Genomic DNA, 21,085 nt, shown 5'->3' with positions numbered 1-21,085 from the left:
CTCTGTACAAAAATCATATCATCAAAACTAGTATAATTGTGGCTGTATTATTTGTGACCCCTTCAAAAATGACTTATCAGAAATGTAATGTTTATTGTAAGAAAAATGAAAAAGAGCCAAAGATACATACCAAAAATTTAAATCTCTTAGGCAGAGCAACCTATCCCATCATTTATCAGGACAACTAGAAAAATATATATGCAACATTTTCTATGTCTCTCTGCATTTAGGCATTAGGGGCAAACCGGCCAAGGGAGCACATTTCGTTTAGTGACTGTTTGTTTTTTTGCTTTAAGGGGTTACTGGAGGAGTTTTTGGATCTTTAGTCAAAATAAAATTGATCTTCCATTTGCCAGCAATACATTTTTCTGTGACCCTCCAAAATGATTGGGAAAAGAGGTAAACCTCAAAACACATGCATAGGGGTCCTTGTCTTTAACAGGGTGCAGAAAAATGTTCTCCATTGACGCTAACCCGTCGTCCAATATAATCCACTGCTTGCCTTTTCATCTTTATGTTGAAACTGGTAACACGTATTCAGGATTCAGTATGGCCCCTGAGCTATTATTTGTTTTGATTGTTTGTCTCTCAGCCCTAAAAAAATGACGCAATAAGTCTGAAGGCCATATCCATATCAAAGACACCACATGGCTTGTCTTCAACCAGCAACTCCTCCAACACTCTCTGGACTCCTCATAATTTTGGAACGTCAACAAAAAAAATCTATTTTCTTTAATGTTTCCTCTGGACAGTGTCTGGAGTGAAACTCTTAGGTTTTTGTTCTTCCAGCTAGCGGGCCAAATTTTTTGTCCTCAGCTTGTTGATCCATTTTGTGAATATGTACGCATTCAAAAAGCTTAAATAGCTCGTTGTTCACAATAGGCCTACCTGTGATTGTGGGGGTAAGGTCAGGTGTGGTGCAACATGGGGGTGGGGGATGGTGCAATTTTTGTTGGGTCAGACCCATCGAACTAAAAACAATGGTTGACCCTCCCCTCAACAAAGAATATATTTTCCTCCAATGGTCCATTCCACCGGTTCCTTGCATGACACTGATGCTTAACAATAGCCTGGCTTCGCCCTCCTACTGCTTCCACTCAATTTCATTTCGTGCTTTCACCCTCTCTGTACAAATTAAATGTCCGAAAGTCTGGTAGGACCAGGCTAGCTTAAGACAGGAAGAGGCCATTCAAGACACTCAAAGAATAAGCAAGAAGTCAAGTTCATTATTTAAACCAGAATATTGTATATCTTTAAAGAATCACAGCTTTCGTGGTTAGCTTCTTTGTACTGAAGAGCCATATTGACGGTACTGGGGGTTGCTAGTTCTTGAAGCATGTTCAGCTAGTCTTGCCTTCAGTTTACGTTTTGTTCTTTGTCCGACAAAAACAGCCACATGGACACTCAAGTCTGTATAGTCGCGTGTGTGTTTGGGTGTGTGTGTGTGTGTCACAAAGTACACTTGGTCTGAGCACTGTTGTTGCTATTGTTTTTTGTCAAGTGTTAGACACGGTGAGACATTTTGCTTTAGTGTAAGCTGTGGCTATAGTTTAATGTTTATATACACTTTAATCAAATCTTTGGCTCATGTCTTGAGCATTTCTTTCAAAATAGTCTTCTGAATCTCAGATGCTGGTTCTGTAACTGACTCATTTCCACTGATTATTGGTATTCCTGGTGGATTCTCTGTTTTTATGCATTTTGGGAAGCATGAAAATGAAGTCATCATTAGTTGACAGCCCTTTTAATGCCCCAGTGTCCTCCTTTTGTCAAATTGTAGTCCCTTTTTCTTAAATTGGAAAAGTTTGTCCACCTCATAGTACGTCACTTTTTTGCAGAAGGCATTAAGAGTGTGATTGCATGAAGGTGGACTTGGCTAAATGGTATACTTGTTGGATCCTGCTGGACATATGAGCCGTATTGAGCCATTTTACTCAAATCCAAAAATGTTAACCTAGAGCAAAAGTCAGAGCATCCCTAAGTCAGTAGAATTCATCTTCTGGAAAGCATAAATGTCAGTGAAAAATATACTGCCAATCCATCCAGCACAGTTTGAGATTTGTCACTGTGGCTAACTGTAATCAGTATTTGGAAAGTGTCTTCTCTTTAGAATTAAAGGTATAATGTATCCTCCTGAAATGCATATAGCTCTTTAACCCCCCCTCCCCCCCCATCTCATTTATTTAGTCCCTTTTCTTTAAGTCATCTATCCCATATCTAATCACATTAACTAAATGCAGTTCCTAAAGCTTCACAGATTTTGTCCCACCTTTTTGAACCCATCCACATATGTCAAACTTAACAACCTCCATATGGGGCAAGTCATACCTTATCTGTCATTTGGAAATGGATGTCATACAATCACTTTATCCTGCTCCTTGATGTAGAGAGCTGCTGGGTGAACTGCATTGACATTAGATGAGAAAAGAAAAAGGTGGTAAACTACAGCAAACCTTTATGAATATCTTTGCACAAACTTAAATAAAATGTATACGTAATTCTTGGTTTAAATAGTTGTATTTGATAGTATATTTCAACAGCCATCATTAAAGGTTCATTAAATGTCCAAAGTGGATGCTGTTTTCCTTGGTTTTGGTCTGATTTCCAGGGAAAGACTGTCTGACAGGAGCTTTCCAACTTTGAGCCATCAAACCAATCTTGAATACTAATCCCTCCACTTCAGACCTGAGCTGTTTTTAGAAGCAAGCCTGGGAGTTTGTTGCCGCAGGAGGAAGGGAGGGAGAGAGACTAAGTAAAGTGAAAGATGGTAACGGAGAAATTGGTGGATAGGGAAGAGAAGAAAATATGAGTGATAGCTTGTTGACTTTTACAAGATGCTGAGGGCTTAGGGGGCCTAATTGGATTTGCTCATAAAGTCCCCTGTGTGCTGTGTTGGAGGGGTCAGGATTGGTCCCATCTGACATTTGCCCTCTCCTATTCCCCTCATGTCAGCACCACTGACCGCTATGCAGCTCACAGCTTATTACATCTGAACTTGAGGTAATTTATGCCAGATTCCAGCCTCTGGGATTATTTATACAAATAAAAGAAGTTTTAATAGTAATTACGTAATAACAGTAATATAAATTCTAATTTCTGGTTAAAAATGGGCACATTAACCATTGATAATTGAAAAATATTAGTTCCCACCAAGAATTCTCCCAACATCACAACTACACTTCAGTGTGTTAGACGCCCACAATTTGAAAGACACATTCAGGGTATGGTCATGAGGATGAATGTGTGCTTATGCTGCTACTTTAAAGGCATTACTATTGAAAAATAATGGAATATGGCGGCTACCTAACAAATAATTTAAGAAACAGATACATGACAAGTAAATTAATTGTTTAACATTGTTGTATTTTGCTGTGTATATCAAATCAAAATTAGTTACTACGTGTAAAAGAGTACTCAGTAGGTTTGTACACAATTGCTAATTGGTAAGAGCAAGCAGGAGACAGATAATCATGGTGAAGATGTACTGGCACATAATCATGGTATTTTGATAGTTAAACTTGAAGGTTTTATATAAATATATTCAAATTACCATGATTTATTTTATTTTTTTTACAGAGGATGGAAAAAAGTAATACATTTATGTTGGTAACACTGAAATACAACACAAAAAAAAAGCAATATAGTATTTTAATTCTATAGAGAAAAAACGTTCTAACACTGACTAACACATTAAATTCCTGTGAGTAGCAGGTAAACGTTACCGCACCTGTTCACTCTATCCTCTGTGAACAGAAATTTACAGGAAAAGATTTTTTGTTGTAATTCTTCTTGTTCACAAGGCCTTTTGTTTTGATCGGAACCTCACTTGATAAAGTCATATCCGGCCATCTACTGTTTCTGTCGAGAGTGATTAGATTTCCCTGGAGAATTCTATACTCCTGAGAAGGCTGGACAGTCAAGGGACTGTAGGTGCAATCCTAGAAATCATGAAATTGACTGAGCAAACCATGTGTGAAAAATCAGCACTTTGAGCAAGTGTACGTACCGTGACTTTCATCCATGCTGTGTTCTTCACAGATTTACTGTGACTTTGTTACCGTCCTGAAAATTACATCTCATGAGAGCCAATTTAAAAAAAATCTTCATAGTTTATCTGTAGTCTTAATGTATTTATATTATGTCCCATTTAAAGTGAAAAAACTAACAAAATCTAATCATGTCTTATCAGCCCCTCTTCCCTGAAAGTATAATAGTACTTTGTTTGGTCATGCTTGTTAATCAATCAATTTATAAAAAAAATCCATTATAATAAAAATGCCATGATTATGAATGATATTGTCTGTGACATGCTGTTTCAATCAGTCTTCCATTTGAAATATTAGATCAGAGGTTTACCAGAGGGCTTCCTCTTGCCATCTGGTTCTGCTGTCAACCCATGTCTGCTTCCTTAAGTCCTTAAACCTATAGTTGGCTACCGCTTTCAATGACTCGCTAAAGATTTGTCTTAAAAAGCATCTGTGGAGAAAATGCATTTATGTGTTTGTACAAAGCATGTTTTGAACTAAGAACATTTACATGCATGTGTTCCTATGGACACACTAGCCTTGACTGCAAACCAAGGCACCAGTGTTTGTGGCCTGTAGTCGATCACTCCCTATGCTATGTGTGTTTGTGCCGTTTGTTTTGCTCCTTGCTCTGGATGTTGACTCTCTACTGGTGTATGATTGCCAAATGCTGCTGGATCTTTGATTTTCTGCCGAGGAAGTAGTGAGATTGGATGATGGTGAACGTGAAACTTTGCCCCCATTCCTGGCGAGGGCCCCGGCTTACCTTTTGCCCCACCCTGGCCCCACCTTCTCGGCGTAAGCGCCACCGCTGGGGAAAACGTAGCAGCCGGTTGGTGAGGTTGAAGACCCATCTTGCGCGCTGTTCTTCGTCTTCTTGGACAGAGATTGGAGCTGTGCCTGGCCTCGTTGTTCCTTGACTCTCGCTGGACCCTGTTGACACCTGGCTGGTACCTGTTGTCTGCCTGGAAGAGGTGTTTCAGCCCCGCAACCCCTGCTCTCCTTGTCCCCTCTGGCGCGGAGTGAATCATCGCAACTTGGGACCTCTGGGTCCGGTTCCCCAGACAGCCAATGCCGCGGACATGTGGGTTCCAGCTATGATTGGCCTGGTAAATGCTAGATCAATAGCGAAAAAGACTTTTGTCTTAAAGGACTTCTTCAGGTCCCGAGGATTGGATTTTCTCTGTGTGACTGAGACATGGTTGAGTGTTGGTGAGTGCAGCGCCTTCACTGAACCTTTACTTAATGACTGCAGTAACTTTAACTCACCGCGGACGTCGGGCTGAAGAGGAGGAATAGCGACTGTATATAAGAGTTTTTATATGTGCAACCAGCTATTGCTATCATCCTCTTTCACCAACTTTGAACTGAGCTTATTTGAGCTTGGTCGCTCTCACACAGTGTTGTGTGCTGTGGTCTATAGGTCTCCCAAATACAATAAGGACTTTTTAAAGGCCTTTTCTGATTTCTTGGTTGAAATCCTGCCTAAATATGACCGTTTCTTATTCTTTGGGATTTTAATGTTCATGTTTGTTGTCCGGATAACCCAATGGCAAAGGATTTTTTAAACCTCATTGATTAATTTAATCTTGTGCAATCCGTGTCTGGACCCACACAAGAACATGGACACACACTTGATCTGGTTTTATCATATGGTCTGCCTGTTTTTAATCTAGAGATATGTAACACAGTGTTTTCTGACCATATGCCTGTATTATTTGAGGCTGCTCTTGCCTATAATGCAGTTAAACCTCGCGCTTCTACCCAGCGCTGTCACATTATTAACCCTTCCATTGCTCTTCTAGGCTGCTTTCAGTCAGAACTCCATCATTTCTGAGTCAATACAATACAAAGGAGCTTAGCTCATGGTTTCACTTCACCTGCCAAACTGTTTTAAACATTGATGCTCCATTAAAATCCAGGCTGCCTAAAACTAAATCTGCGTCCTGGCTGAACAACATGACTATACTGTAAGACGTGAGTGCCGTAGAGCTGAGCACAAGTGGAAGAAGGACAAACTGCAGGTGTCTTTTCAAATGTTAGGGGACTGCCGGCGTTATTATCAAGAAACTGTGAAAGATGCTAAAAGAAAACATTTTTCAGATATTATCCTGACAAACTGACACAAACCTTGTGTTTTTTTAATACCCCGCAGAATTCATGTATAGAGGCGTCCACTGCTATGTGTGAAAACTTTCTTCACTTCTTTATTGAAAAGGTCACTTTAATTAGGGCTCAAATCTCACCTTCAGCTTATGACCCCTCAACCTCTGCCCCCTGCTCTGTAGCTTTTGACCAGTTTCAGCCTGTGACCTATTCCTTTTTACAGGACATTATTGTTCATTTGAAGCCCTCAGGTTCTCCAAATAATGCGATGACTCCTCAACTATTTAAGGAGGTTGTCCTCACTGTAGGACCATCTGTTATTGCAGTCATTAAGAGCAGTCTGTCCTCAGATGTGGTCCCTGAACATTTTAAACATGCAGTAGTACAATCCCTAATTAAAAATCCTGTTCTAGATCCTGTAGTTCTTGATAATTTATGGCCTGTCTCCAAACTACCTTTCCTTTTAAAAAACCCTGGAGAAGATTGTGAACAGTCAGTTAATGGCCTTTCTGGAAGAACATAATATTCTAGATGTTTTCCAATCCGGTTTTAAAACGTTGCACAGCACACAATTGGCTCTTTTTAGATTTTTAATGATATATTTTTAGCTACTGATTCTGGTGACTGTTATCCTTGAGTTTTTGGATTTAACAGCTATATTTGATACAATAGTAGCCCATGAAATATTGATCACACGTTTGAAGCAATGGGTGAGCCTCAGGGGCATAGCACTTGAGTGGTTCGAATCGTACTTGACTGACCGAACGTTTTGTGTTAGCCTTGGTGACTGTGTATCCTCCACTGCTCCTTTCTCGTGTGGGGTCCCACAGGGCTCAGTTCTTGGCCCTCTCCTTTTCTGTCTTTATTTGCTCCAACTTGGATCAATACTTAGGAAGCCTGGTATTTCATTCCACTGTTACGCAGATTTATGTGCCTCTGAAAAAGAAAGCTGCATACTCCATCAGCTTTGCTACTCATGTGTCTCAAGGACATAAAAGCCTGGATGGCTCTGAACGTTTAAATTTGAAAAGACGGAAGTGATGGTTTTTGGTGGCACCACTGGGGACCCCACCTGTAGATCTGGGTTCCTTGGTACAGCATGTTAAACCTTGTATCCAAAACATAGGGGTTAAAATAGACATAAAGCTTAAGTTTGACAGTCAGATCAAGGATGTTGTCAAATCAGGTTTCTTCTACTTAAGGCAGCTGGCCAAGATAAAGCCAATACTGTCAAGACAGCACTTTAAGATGGTAATCTACGCCTTTGTTAACACAAGGCTGGTTTACTGCAATGCACTTTATGTGGGAGTAAGTGGGTCCTCCATCGCCCGTCTCCAGATGATAGAGAATGCTGCTGCAAGTCTTTTAACTGGCACACGTAAACATAAGCACATTTCCCCATTTTTGTTTCATTCCACTGGCTGTCTGTTTAATTTAGAATCCATTTTTAAATTCCTTTATTTGCTTTTAAAGCCTGGTCTTGCCCCGCCCTACTTCGCTGAGCTCATACGCCCTTACGTACCGACACGCTCTCTCAGGTAAGATGATCAGCTGCTCCTGAGTATGCCTAAAACTAAGTGGACGCTCAGAGGGGACTGTGCCTTTGTGGAGTCTGTTCCAAAATTGTGGAATTATCTGCCTCTTCACGTTAAACAGGCCTCTTCTTTGTCTGTTTTTAAATCACGTCTTAAAACCCACCTCTTCTCTTTGGCCTTTGAAACCTTTGTAAGATTTTGACTTAATTTACTGCATTTAATTATTTAGTTGTTTTTATTGTGCAGGTATAATTTTTACTCGTGTTAGAATGTTATATTTTTTTGTTTTTCTGTGCAGCACTTTGGTCAACTTTGGTTCTTTTTAAAACGCTTAACAAATAAAGTTGGATTGGATAGCCAATGTTTTGGATGTTTTTAGAACCACATGCATAAAATGTATACCTTGCTCTGTGCGCAAGTGTACTGCCATTTTATTACTACAGGTGTGCATGTTGCCACTGATTGGGTTTCACTTTGACACAGCCACTAAACGAGACACATATTCACCAAATGAGAAAAAACATACTTCAAAGCCTATTGTACACTATTCCAAAAAAAAACATAATAGTGCAACTTCAGATTTTATATCCTGAGCAGATTTAAAATTCATGTCTTAGTTGTGTAGTATTGCCTCTTGCAGCAGGACTCTATATGTTAACACAGTGTTAATGGGACCTTTGTTAAGAACTGAACTTCTTTGGGATTAAAGGAATCTTTTGAGAGAGAGTTAGTTGAGAAGATCAACATTCTTATCTCTGTTGGCTAGAGCCCGAAGCTTAGTTACCTTAGCACAAAGACTAGAAACATGAAGGCAGCAAATTCCAGCATCTCTAAAGATTGCTAATTAACACATTATATTCATTATAATGTATATCTTGTTTGTTTAATCAGTACAAAAAATAAAGTGTAAAAACAAAACCTGTAAACTCATTTGGAAATGGCCAAGCTAGCTGTTTTCTCCTGTTTATAGTTTTTTTGCTTAACTAAGCTAATATGTTGCTAGCATAGGCTTCATATTTGAGCAAAAATATTTATGTTTAGTGGAAAAGCAAGGTCTCATTCCCAGCTTTCAAGTCATTTGGTCAAACCAGATTATATGTAGAGTATTTTCAATTTACTTAAAACGCTTTTAGCTAATTTGCCTAAATACTCTAAGTTTATCCCAGAAATTAGAAGGCCAGGGGTCGATGGAGTGAGTGATGGACTGGACAAAAGATAATGACAACCCTCCTGGTTTTCCTTTTCCACTGTCACCATATTCTCTTTCCTCCGCCCCACCTCCACCACTTCACTCCCAACAGTGACCATGGGCTGTTTATCGACTGGCTTCCTGTTTGTGGTACTAAGAGGCTGAAATTAGATCTGCATCACAGAGGATAAATTGGGCCGCGGATCAGTCCTAACGCAATTTACACTGGGTTTTGGAGGAGGAAGAAGAGGATAGTTCATCACAAAGCAGCAGACAGGATAACACCAGATTAATACGGGAAAGGATGGGTTGAATGTAGGTCTGTTGAGTCTAGGTTGTGCTGCAATTAATGAGTTTTACAAAAAAGGAAATATACATTTTGATTGGCCAGCACAGGAATTGCAGGAAATTGACATTATGGATGGATATACGGTACTGTATATGTAGCTGATTTGGATTAAAATATTCCCACTATGGTCCGGGATGGTCTAACTTTGGCCAATGCTATGCAAGGCCTCATCGTTGACTGCATGCTATCTGTGGCTCCCTTGGGTAGGCCCAAATGGCTTTGGTACACAGGGGTAATCGGCTGCTCCCATTACAACTCCCGGGGGAGGGGGGTTTGCTCCTAAGCTTCATTGTACGGTTAGGAGTCACAGTGTTGATCTCACTCTTTTCACTATCCCACTTTGATCTGACTTCAATCCCTGACAGCCGATACTGTAGCTGAACCTGACACTCGGCGCTGCCTCTGAACAAGTCTGGAATGGAAAGAGGAGAATGGGATTGAGACGAGCAGGGCTGAATGCCAGAGAATCTGTTGTTTAGTGTGCCAGACAGACATGATGACCCTCTAGGTTTACACAGCCCAAGAGGTCAAGGTGTAAATATTGTGGATAATGTACAGACAACACCTTGCCCTGGAGTTTTTAAAAATCAAAAGGAAGCACCACAGGCTGGACACACCTATATTTTGTCCTAATGAATCCAATAGGTTGATCAGAAAATAGTAGCTCGGAGGTTCAGTGAGACTAGCCTGGGTCTCGTAAAATCTTTGTCTCCATCTGTGTCAGACTGTACACAATTACCAGGACGGAGCTAGTGTTGACCAAGTCCAAGTTAAATGCAATTGCGCCAGTCTGCTTTCTCGCTCAGCGACTAGTGTGATGCTAAGCTTCAGTGCTTGCCAGAACGTGTATACTAGCACTAGTATGGCTGCGATATAGTTTCAGTGTTTGTTGTTTTGTGTGTTTTGAACTTTGTTCTTGTGACAAATTTTATGTGTGGATTTGAGACTGAAATAACAGTCATGGGAGGTTGGGAGCCATGCAAGTCTGTGATATGTAGTGCAGTAAAGGGATTGTCCCACACGGCAATCTACTATTTTTGATTGATCACCAAAGATGATCGGGGACAGCCCAACATTCAGTGGAAAGGGGTCTTAGGGGCGGCTGTGGCTCAGTGGTAGAGCGGTTGCCTGGCAATCGGAAGGTTGGCGGTTCGATCCCTGCCCCTGCAGTCATTGTCCAAGTGTCCTTGGGCAAGACACTGAACCCGGAGTTGCCCCCGGTGCTGCGCATCGAAGTGTGAATGTGTGTGAATGTTTATCTGATGAGCAGGTGGCATCTTGTACGGCAGCCCCGGCCACAGTGTATGAATGTGTGGGAATGGTGAATGTTTCCTGTAGATGTAAAAGCGCTTTGAGCAGTTGTTAAGACTGGAAATACGCTATATAATTACAGCACATTTACATTTAGGTTTGTCTGTTACATTTTCTGCTCTAAGTGTAAGTGTACCAAGAAAGATCAAAACATGTCAGAAGACAACGTGAAAGAGAGAGCCTAATTTTCTCATAACTTTTTCCTGGATCTTACAGTTCTAAAGGGACATTTCAGACCGAGTCTGAAGGCTGAATGGTCGTCCCTCCACAGGTGCTAGAAATGGGGCCCACCAGCATTAGCTGTTATTGGCTTAATGGTATAGTAGAACCATCAGAAACCCAAGCCTTCCTGAATTGATAGAAAAGCCATTTAAACAGTGGCTTCACAAAGATCCCTTGGGATACACAGAGGCGTTCAAGTAATTTGATGTTGTGTGTTTCTCTGTGTATATGCTTAACCAGGCTTATCAAGCTTTACTGAAGTGATTTGGATTCCAGTTATGTTTTCTTAGAAATACTCCCACTCTCAATTCTTAAGATCACCAATACAGTTTGCGTACATCACAAACAGACAAGCTGCAACACATTCTGCCTCAGGTCAGCACTAGAACTGATGTTGATCGATTGGGCCTCTTGTCTGTCATCACAGACCATGAACATACCTGAACAATACAGTGAACAGAACCTAGAAATGTGTATTTGTGGAATTCTCCACCATGTCAAGTCATATAAAGACCTCCTAACTCCCAAATTCCACAGGATGCGGAACGGCGGAGTAATTTGGTTTCTATTAAAGTCAATGTGTGTACTGCCACAGACGGCTGTGTGCCAGCTGGGTGCCAGCTGCATGCCAGCTCCGGCAATCCGCAGCAGATATGCAGAACTTCCATTTTTGACGGACACCGGAGAGCTCCGCAGCAGTTCAGCACACGTCAGATAATGCGGGACAGGAAGTTGAGCACAGAAACAAATAAAACATCTAGTTAATTTTCAAAATAAAATACACCATGCTCACGGCTTATCATAGTTCCCTGCACTACCCCTTGAAAATACAGCACAGAGTTGTTTCCTCTCTATTCCTCTGTATGGAAACACTGTTGTTGTTTTTGTGGTTTTATTATATGTGAATATGCAAGTTCTCGTGCATCTTCGCCGCAACCGTTCCGCAACAGATCCGGACCTGGTGGGTGTTGATGGATGGCGGAGCACGAAACAGACACGCAGCGGTGCCGTTCCGCATCCTGTGGAATTTGGGGTTAACAATTACATCCTTAAGTATTTTCACATTTCATTGCAAGTAATGTTAACTGAAGGGTTGCATGTTCCTAAGAGGCCCCTTTAAAACCCATTTGGTAATACAAATTGCTCTATCATTTCTGCCTCACTTGCCTATAAGCGGTAGACCAGAAGAGTCATATTAAACCTTTCAAAAAAGATGTTGGCATTTCTACCACAATTGTGTCTTTATTCACTGGATGCTTTTGGAAAAACTCTTGCTTAACATGGTATCGGTATCTTCATTACATAAAACAAATGAAGTACCAAAACCCACAGGCTCTTTCTCTTCCTTGGATTTCGAGATAGATGTGGGAAAGGTCCATGTCATATTAGAGAGCTGTATCATCTTTTGAAGTACAATAATCTGCATCTGTGTCCTCTTCCACATCCACAGTGCAACGTTACATCACTCCTTTATTTAGAGGCCATATCAATGTGACATCATGATCATCACTCTATACCTGCTTTCACCACAGAGACGGTTGGCTGGGATTGAAACTAAACCCTTTGTATTATATGAGATGCAGAACATTGATGCTTGTCCTTGGCTATTCTGAAGCCTAATCAGATTTCATAAGGCAGAATATGTGGACAGAGTTCCAGTTTCCTGTAAACTCAGTCTAGATAATAGATATAGTGGGCATCTCACAAGTGACCCATGTCTCGAAGTGATCATCATCCCATTGGTGAGCATGTTTTAGCCGAGGTTGGATTACCACCAGAGCCTAGATTACCCACAGGTACAATGTGTGGCAATACATTTAAAACAATAGTTTTGTGATATGCGCTAATTTGCTTTCTCCGTGAGAGTTAGGAGAGAAGACTGATACCTTCCTCATGTCTGTCTGTACAGTAGATATGAACTGCCAGCAGCCGTTTTGTTTAGCAAAATCACTGAAAAAAACAGGGAAACAGCTAGTGTGGCTCTATTTTGAACACCTTTAAAAATCACTTACACCTGATATGTTGTTTGTTTAATCCATCTAAAAACTGAAGTGTAAAAACAACACATTAACACATTATGGTTTTATGGGGGAGTTATGTCCACAACTATTTCTTGGAAAGATTGATGCCCTACTACATGTAGCAATTTACTTCACTTAATTTATGTCCGTTTACTTCAGTGTCAATAAAATAGCCTTGCAGGGACTTGCAGTGACAACCCAATGACGTATACGTCACTGATAATGCAAATATAACTTTCAATGATTCAATTGGCTATTGCAGGCTAATGGCGTATTGCATTTCCTGTAATTTCCAAAGATTTACTTCAGTCAGTTGTTTAAAAGACATCTTCATTAGTCAACCTCAGTAATCACAAGTGAAAAGAGATCTTCTTGTTTTACTTTTTGTGATAGAACTGGCCAATCATGCCCCCGCACAGAAAAGTTTCTTTAGTACCTTGTGCCTGTCCAGCTGGTGTGTGTTGGAAATGCCAGCACTCAGCCGTAGCCTCAGTGGAGTGCATACTGTTAACAGGGGTTAAGTTACAAACAGGGGTTAAGTCTAAATAAGCTTGGGGGCTCGCATAATAATTATCAAAAGGTTATGTGCTGTGTTTGCTGCCACAGAAGAGAAAACAATAATAAATGTTAATGTAAAGTTACAACAGCACCTCATTTTCATTCTCCTCCGCAGAGTTGGCCCAAACTGTAAAAAGATGGTTACCAACTACGAGCCAGAAGCAGAGGCCTCCCAACTACGGTTTGAAGCCACAGATCTGCAAAGGTAACATTCAAGAATGTAGTGTACTAGCACTAGCACAAGCAAAGGAGGGTCTTAAAGCCAGTAAAGCGACTCAGTAATGTCAGTTACACAGTAGTATTAAGTTAATTAAAGTTGGCTTATGTTAGACATATGCGCTACTGGTCATACCGGAACGAGTATTATAGGGCTTTAGCAGCGGAACAGAAGGCATTAACTAAACAAGGATGCATCTTGTTGTGTATAAATCAAATGTTTCATTTGTAAGATAAAGGTTAAGTTCATATTACAGTATCTTCTTCATAGATGTGATTCACTACTACAGTATTGTATTTTGCTAATAATCTCAGCATGTGCTAATAACTACCCCACCATGATATAATGGGATTTTCTAATAGCATTCCTGGAACATGTTTAACAATGTTTAAATATAAAACATTTCATATTAAGTGCTTACAAGGTTACAAAGCTTCTTTGACAGGTGTTTGAAATATGCAGCCGGCTCAGAGTATCTGTGTCATTAAAGCAGAGTACCTCAAGGTGCAGATCAGGCTTTGGAGGTATCTTCGTTGTCTTGTTGCAATCGTAATCCACGCTGTAGATTAATTTTTTTTCCGTTATGACATGGAGGCTCTGTTTGTTCAGTGACTCACTTGTTAGGACAGGCTAACAAAGGAGTCAAAGGGAGGAAGCATGTACAACATTTTCACATGAATGAGTGATGAAGCAAGTCAACATTTTAAACAATGGGTTATGTCTATGGTTGACATTTTGTTGTTATGACGAAGTTGGTTTTCTCTTTCAAAACACCTGGGTTGGTATGAATTATATTGTAAAAACAAGACAAGAAACTATGTGTCTGTGCTCAGTAGTGCCTGAATATTTTCTAATGGCACAGCTGACATGCGTGTGCCAGGCACCTGGTAAACAGACAGGACACACAAATAGAAACCGGGAACATGTGTGGTTTTACATGAAATCCAACTAAACCAGTAATGTTTTAATGACATTTCCCCGATGAACCAGCGCATGACAAACAAATAAATCTGCAAAGCCACTGGCAGGAATGCCTCACCCATTCCAAGCTTCTGAAAGACGCTGTGTGAATTTTGTAAAACGTCCCTTTTTGTCACTTTATACTATTACACATTAAAGTTTAATTGTCGCTGAAAATGGAATGATTGTGGACAATAAAATGTGTTACTCTCCAAAGCACATTCCCAGGGTTAAGCTTTAATCCACGCTTTAAGGCTGCAGACATTTTATAACCCTTCCTTCAACAAAGAGGTTGTTTCTTACGAATTACTGTTGAAATGATTTGACAATGTATTTTGCTTGTTTTGTTTTTTTACTATATTTTCTTGAGGCCCCAGTAAGGGGTATTCTGTCTTTTTTACATCATACGGCAGTAAAATAAAGGACTGTAATTGAGAGGTGATCAATAAGTACAATGCAGAGAATAGAATTCAGAGAAAGAGAAGAACTTTCCAGGGAGAAGTAAGAGAGAGGACATGCACCATCTTTAAAGAGGAGAGAGGAAAGGACAGGAGGGGGAGGAATTGAATAACAGTCTGATGTGGAAGGAGGTGAAAAATGGCTCTATTATAGGCCTAATAGAATTTCCCTTGGCCCAGAGGGACACAGAATGGACTCTCCCTCCTTCCCACTTTGCTTTTCTATTCCCTCATCCCTCCATTTATCCGGGCCGGAGATATAATTTCATCACTCTTCACTTAATTGTGTGCGTTGCTGGCAGAGGCTCACTCTCTGTTCCAGCAAACAGAGGCAGGTGGGAGAGGAGGAAGAAGAAGAGCAGAATAATAGAACAGAGTGGGCAACCACATCACTTCATTTTTATAGATGGACAGCGTGTAAAAGCGATGGGTTACATTGTCCCCTCTGAGTAGCCAAGTGTAAACACAGCCAGAACACTAAGCGGGATCTCGGTGTGTCATGAAGAATACAGCAATAGATGGATTTACAGTAACATGCAGTTAACCCATAACACAATTCATGTTGACTAGCTGACTGAAATAATTATTGCCTTTTTTTACATATGATTGTGTTTCCTAGTCAAGAAAAAGGTAAACAAAAAGAGTATTGATGAAGTGTGTTTAAACAGATGATTTGAAAGTTAATAAATGTATGTTTCTGTCAGAATTTCCATTCATCAAAATGCATAACATAGGCCGACATTTTCTACAACACAGACTGTAAAGTCATTTGTTTGTTAGCTGTCTTCCACCAAGTGTCATGTTCCATTTCTGGAACATGACACAGATGCTACCAATTCTACATAGGGATGGGCCAATGACCAAATATATAAATGTCTTGTCAGCAGATATAGACAACAGAAGTGACAGCATATGTATTGTTCTGGAAAGTAAAAAATGTACGTATGTGTGAGTTAGTGAATGTGTTTCTGTACATTGATAAATCTTTTTTCAGTAATTATTGTAATATTTTATAGTGCTCATTCCTAACCAAATACATTTTAGGTATTATTTTTAGGCATTTTAGCTGTACATGCTGTTGTTCGACCAGAGAAAGGTCTGAATAATTTGTGGGGGACATGTTCCTTAATTGCCTTGTTTTGAAAGTAAAAAAAAGAAATACATTAAAGGGACACAAACCTGTGGGATTTTACAATAGACGGATTACACAAAGCAATATGTATACTTTTACGTGGTTTGGTGGAGACGGAAGCCTACAGTAGCTCACCTCTGCAGTTTGTTCAAGTCAAAGGGAGTCAGGGCAAAAAACCCCACGCAGACAACGTTCACTGCAATATAATATACTGTATAGGCGGCACTGTGTTGGCTAATGGAAAAAGGTACTGTATGAGTTCTGGTATCAAATTCCAGGTACAGGTATCGGTGCAAAAGTTGATCAGGAAAAGTGAGTACTCAACTTGAACGTACTGTATGTTGCTTAAATTGTATTAAGTGATTTGAGTTGAATGTTGTTTTCTTATTTCCAAATGTTATGGACCTCTCACCTTTAATAAAAACCAAACAATCAATTGAGTTATACAAGTTTAGGAACCTTTGGTCAAGCTCCAAAAACACAGCATCCTTCATTTCCCCTGATACAACTCTATAACTTCAGAAGCTTTCTTAAAAATGGCTCCAAACCCAAGCCATGATACTTCACCATCACAATCCTCAGTTAAAAAACCCGGTTGTAGTTTTGGCCCTCGGTATTAGTGTGTGAATTATACTGTAGGGTTAGAGAAGAGAAATAAACTGTGTCTGCATTAATTTGCTGTTTTAGGAAAATTTAATTTAAAACCATATTGGTACGACCTTCAGTGTATTGTAACATACAATTTGAAACGGACCCTTAAACTCATGCCTAAGTGAAAAAAGAAAGTTGCTCCACCTCTGTTACTTTGTCAGACGCTGACCTCTGACTTCAGAGGAGATCAGTCACTTCTTCCCTACTGTCCCACACCATTTTGCTACTTTCAAAGGCGGCAAAGTTATGTTTGATCTCCTGTTAAAGTCCTCTGTGACCAAAGAGAACATGTGTGCCATTGTCTTGAATGATCTACGGACTTGCTACAGTCAGCCATACATCATCATGAGTGTCTATTTTTAAGCTTCAGTTTTTGTATGGATTAAACAAACAAGATATAACTAGTGATCTCTAGAGGTTCCGTTATTTGCGCTAAGCTAACTACTTGCTGGCTGTCGTTTCATATTTACTTTACAGCCAGGAGAGTGCTGTTCATCTTCTAATCTAACTCTTAGCAAGAAAGCAAATATTTCTATTGCCCAAAAATTAAATTTCGTTGCTTTAAACAAGGTTCTAAATAGTTTATTCCTATTGATGATGGTAGGATGGATATGCATCTTCTGAACGTATGATGTGTCACTTGTGTGAGACCTGTGGAAACCAGTGTTTCAAGGCAAAGGTTTCACCAACACACATTTCTAGACAGTCCTGAGGAAGTCCTTTTTCCACATTCTCATTTTATCAATGATTTGTAGAGTGAATACAAACTTGTTTTTCTCATTTATTCTTTTCATAGTCTACACAGAATAAAGAGCAACATTTAAGCTATATTCCTGTATGGTGGCTGAATGTTTTTGGCGTTATCTATCTTGTTGCAAAACCAAGGTAGCCCTCAGATCCATCGTTTCAATATGAATCACATTGGAGGTAATCACTTAAGAGAACATTTAGTAGGTTTTCATCAATACAGAATGTAAATCAGCATGTCAAAGTGTTCAAGAGGATGTAAAGATTAATAATACAAACCAACTGATTATAAGCAGTGTGCCTCTATAGTCTCAGTGAAGACAGCTTTTCTTCACTCTGTTCAACATAAAGCCAACACTAAACTGGTCACTCAAACTCAACGTGGCTTATCCTCTTTCACCACCACATGTGCACACATGGTTCCCTTCACACATCGAACATTCCTCCCTAACGACTCACTGGAGGTTAACAGCAGTTAGCTGGGGAATGTGTTTTCCATTTAAATCCTGGTTCACTTAGAAACTGATCCTGGCTACTGGGACTGGGTCAGAACCTGTTGATATTTCTGATCTGAATAAGCAGAAACAGGTCGGGGTGGAGTGAGCAAGATTGCAGGGTAAAGATTGTTGCTGACGTATGTCTTTCTGTCTGTCTCACTTTTTAACCTTCACACACACATTTGCAAATATAGAGATCTGCACAATGCACAAATCAGTCACCTGGCTATTGTAAGGTATACAACTTTTCAAAGTCAATTTCTTGTTACTATTTTGTTGTATTTATTATTTTAAACTGTTCTTTACCAGTTTCCTACCTATTCTTGTCCAGCTGTAACATGTCAATTTCCACTCTAAGGATCAATAAAGTATTTTCCTATTTTCTTTCCAGCACCTACACTATCTTAATTCCAACCAAAAGAATTGTCCATAAAGTATACTAATTCGTCACAATGTTCCCACACTGGTAATGGTACTACTGACTTAAGCCCAAAGTGACAGAAATATAAAGCCAGTGGGAACCAATGTGCCAGCACGTGTCATTTCACGCACCATTACCTTGCCGTATCACTCAACAGAGTAAGTCTTATTGCGTTGACAGGCTGTTGGTTTCTATTATTATAGTATAGTGTTGCCATTGCCACATTGACCACACGCAATGCCATAATTCATGCAGTCAGTTTGATAAAGCTAAAGAGGAACTAGTCCATCCTATTAAGCCCCCTTTTCAGTTCCCCATCATCTTTCTTCCCTCTTTGGGCTGGAACTGTTGAGCTTCCAGTCTGTCTCATTTGGCTTGGATTACATGTCTTAAGGACTTTGGTGGCTTTTGAGGAAAATGCACAGACCTCCATCCTAAGGGCAAAATACAAAAGAATCCAGGGCATAACTATGGAGCCAACAATATAAATGAATAAGTAATTATAAAATAAATGTATCAGATTAATAAATTGTGGAACACATACGGTATATGAACCAATAAATTGTAAATCCTTTAAGAAGTTAAACTCAACATATTAATGTGAGATGTTGCTTTTTTATTGCATGTTATGCTTATATTTCCTAATAGCATTTTTCCTAACACCCGCTTTTTATTTCATAACGTCCTACTTTTATTTACCTTAACAAGGCTACAGTGTGCAAGCTATGGTACCTTGCTAGACAGCTAGCAATGTTTTCATGTTAGTATGGAGTATTATTACCCCGTGTCAATGTACAGTAAAGAGCCAGTGTTAGCAGCAGCAGCTAGTTAATTATTGCTTACCCGCTTTTCCCTTTCATTTGGAGTAATAATTCAAGCTCACAACCCAGTTTAGCTAGTTAGCTTGCTAGGTTGGTAATGTAGCCTTGTTAAGCTTAATAAAAAAGTGAGGTTAGTAGTTTATTTACAGCAGCAGCCTCTAGTTTGGTGCTGTTGCTCTAACTAACGTGAGCTACAGAATGAAGAATGTGAATAACATTTCAGAGTAATCAGTTGAGTTTTTTACTTTTGTAACTTATTTTACAAATTCTTGGTTGATTTATATACTACTGCATATGTATTTATCAGAGTATTTTGTAATGTATCTATGTACTTTAGAACACTTTGGGCATAAATATATCTCTGTAAACACAAAGACCACTTCACTGACTCACAAACTAACGTGTTTTGTACTTTTGCTTTGCTAGCTAGCTAGCCTGTGTGTGTGTGTGTGTGTGTGTGTGTGTGTGTGTGTGTGTGTGTGTGTGTGTGTGTAATGACCTCATATGTTACTGCAGGTAAATGCACTCTTATGTTTGTGTGTGCATTGCTGGATCAATACAGGGTAAGTGGATTTAAGAGCTTTATTATTGTTTTTTCTGATGTAGGAATTTGGTTGGCAAATTCACATTAAGTATAGTACAGTATATGTATTGGTAGGCTATACAAGGAACATTCAGATTTCTACAAGTCCGTACTGGTGGACCATGAGCCACATTACCAGCGCTTTTTTAAACAAGTTTATCCTCCAAAGAGTCTTGTAGACCCGCAACCCCCACTCCCACCACCCTCAAACCCCCATCTGCATGGCTACTTTGTTTCGCTCAAGTGCAATATTACATTTTCACCTTCAGTTGGGTTTACTGTACATGCATGTCTGCTCACTGTTACTCAGTTCAGTCTCTCAAAGCTATCAAACTTAATACTGTCTGAGGAAAAAGCCTCCATCTTCAGTCACAGTCACCACTCTAAAGATAGTGTTGACTAAGTTATAGTACAAAAAAAAGGGCTGTCAGGGAATGTCATTCTGTGGTAATAGCTAGTATTGAAAACAACTGTCATGTTTCTTTAATCCTGTTAATTGCTATTTTACCAGAGTCATTTATGTTTTGTATAACTTTTCATTAACATAATGAGTGGAAATGAATAGCTAGCCCGGCTCTGTCCAAAAGTAACATAATCTGCCAACCAGCACTGGACCATTTATACTATTGGACTAGACCAGGTGTTAACCCACTATAATATCACAATGTGTTGTTCTTACACTTACAGATTAAACTAACGAGATAGAACATGCTAATTAGCTATCTTTAAATGTACTGTTTACTGTGTATTTTGTTACTTTTGGACAAAGCTAGGCTAACTGTTTCTCATGTTTCCAGTCTGTATGCTAAGCTAACCGGCTCCTTGCTGTAGCCTTATATTGAATGTACACATATGCTCTTTTCATCTAACTCTCTACAAGAAAGTTATTGAGCGTACAAATGTCATACTGCAAAATGATTGACTTACTGCAGAGGGAACTCACATTCCAGTGTATTACATCGTTGTATAGTTGAGTTTGGTGGCACAGGTGTTTTTCCTAATGGACAATTTGAGCCTTTCCAATTCTAACTACCCCTAAAGTATATTACATTTGTGTTTAATCTTAATGACAGACTGCATTGATACAACTGATAGTGAATAATTTGTTAATTGTAACTCCCAAAGGCACCCACCTCACTTTTGCCCTTCTTAGCCTTTTAAACTTGGACAGCATTAATAGTGTAATAACGTCCCATTCACATATTACAGTAGAACTAAAATAAAAACTAGAAAAAGGCAACATTATTTACAAGTTAAAAAAAGAACATGTAAAGGAAATATA

This window comes from Etheostoma cragini, chromosome 21 (assembly GCF_013103735.1).
Source record: "Etheostoma cragini isolate CJK2018 chromosome 21, CSU_Ecrag_1.0, whole genome shotgun sequence".
Taxonomy (NCBI): domain Eukaryota; kingdom Metazoa; phylum Chordata; class Actinopteri; order Perciformes; family Percidae; genus Etheostoma; species Etheostoma cragini.
The sequence above is the reverse complement of the archived record's forward strand: the minus strand, read 5'-3'. Positions refer to the sequence as shown.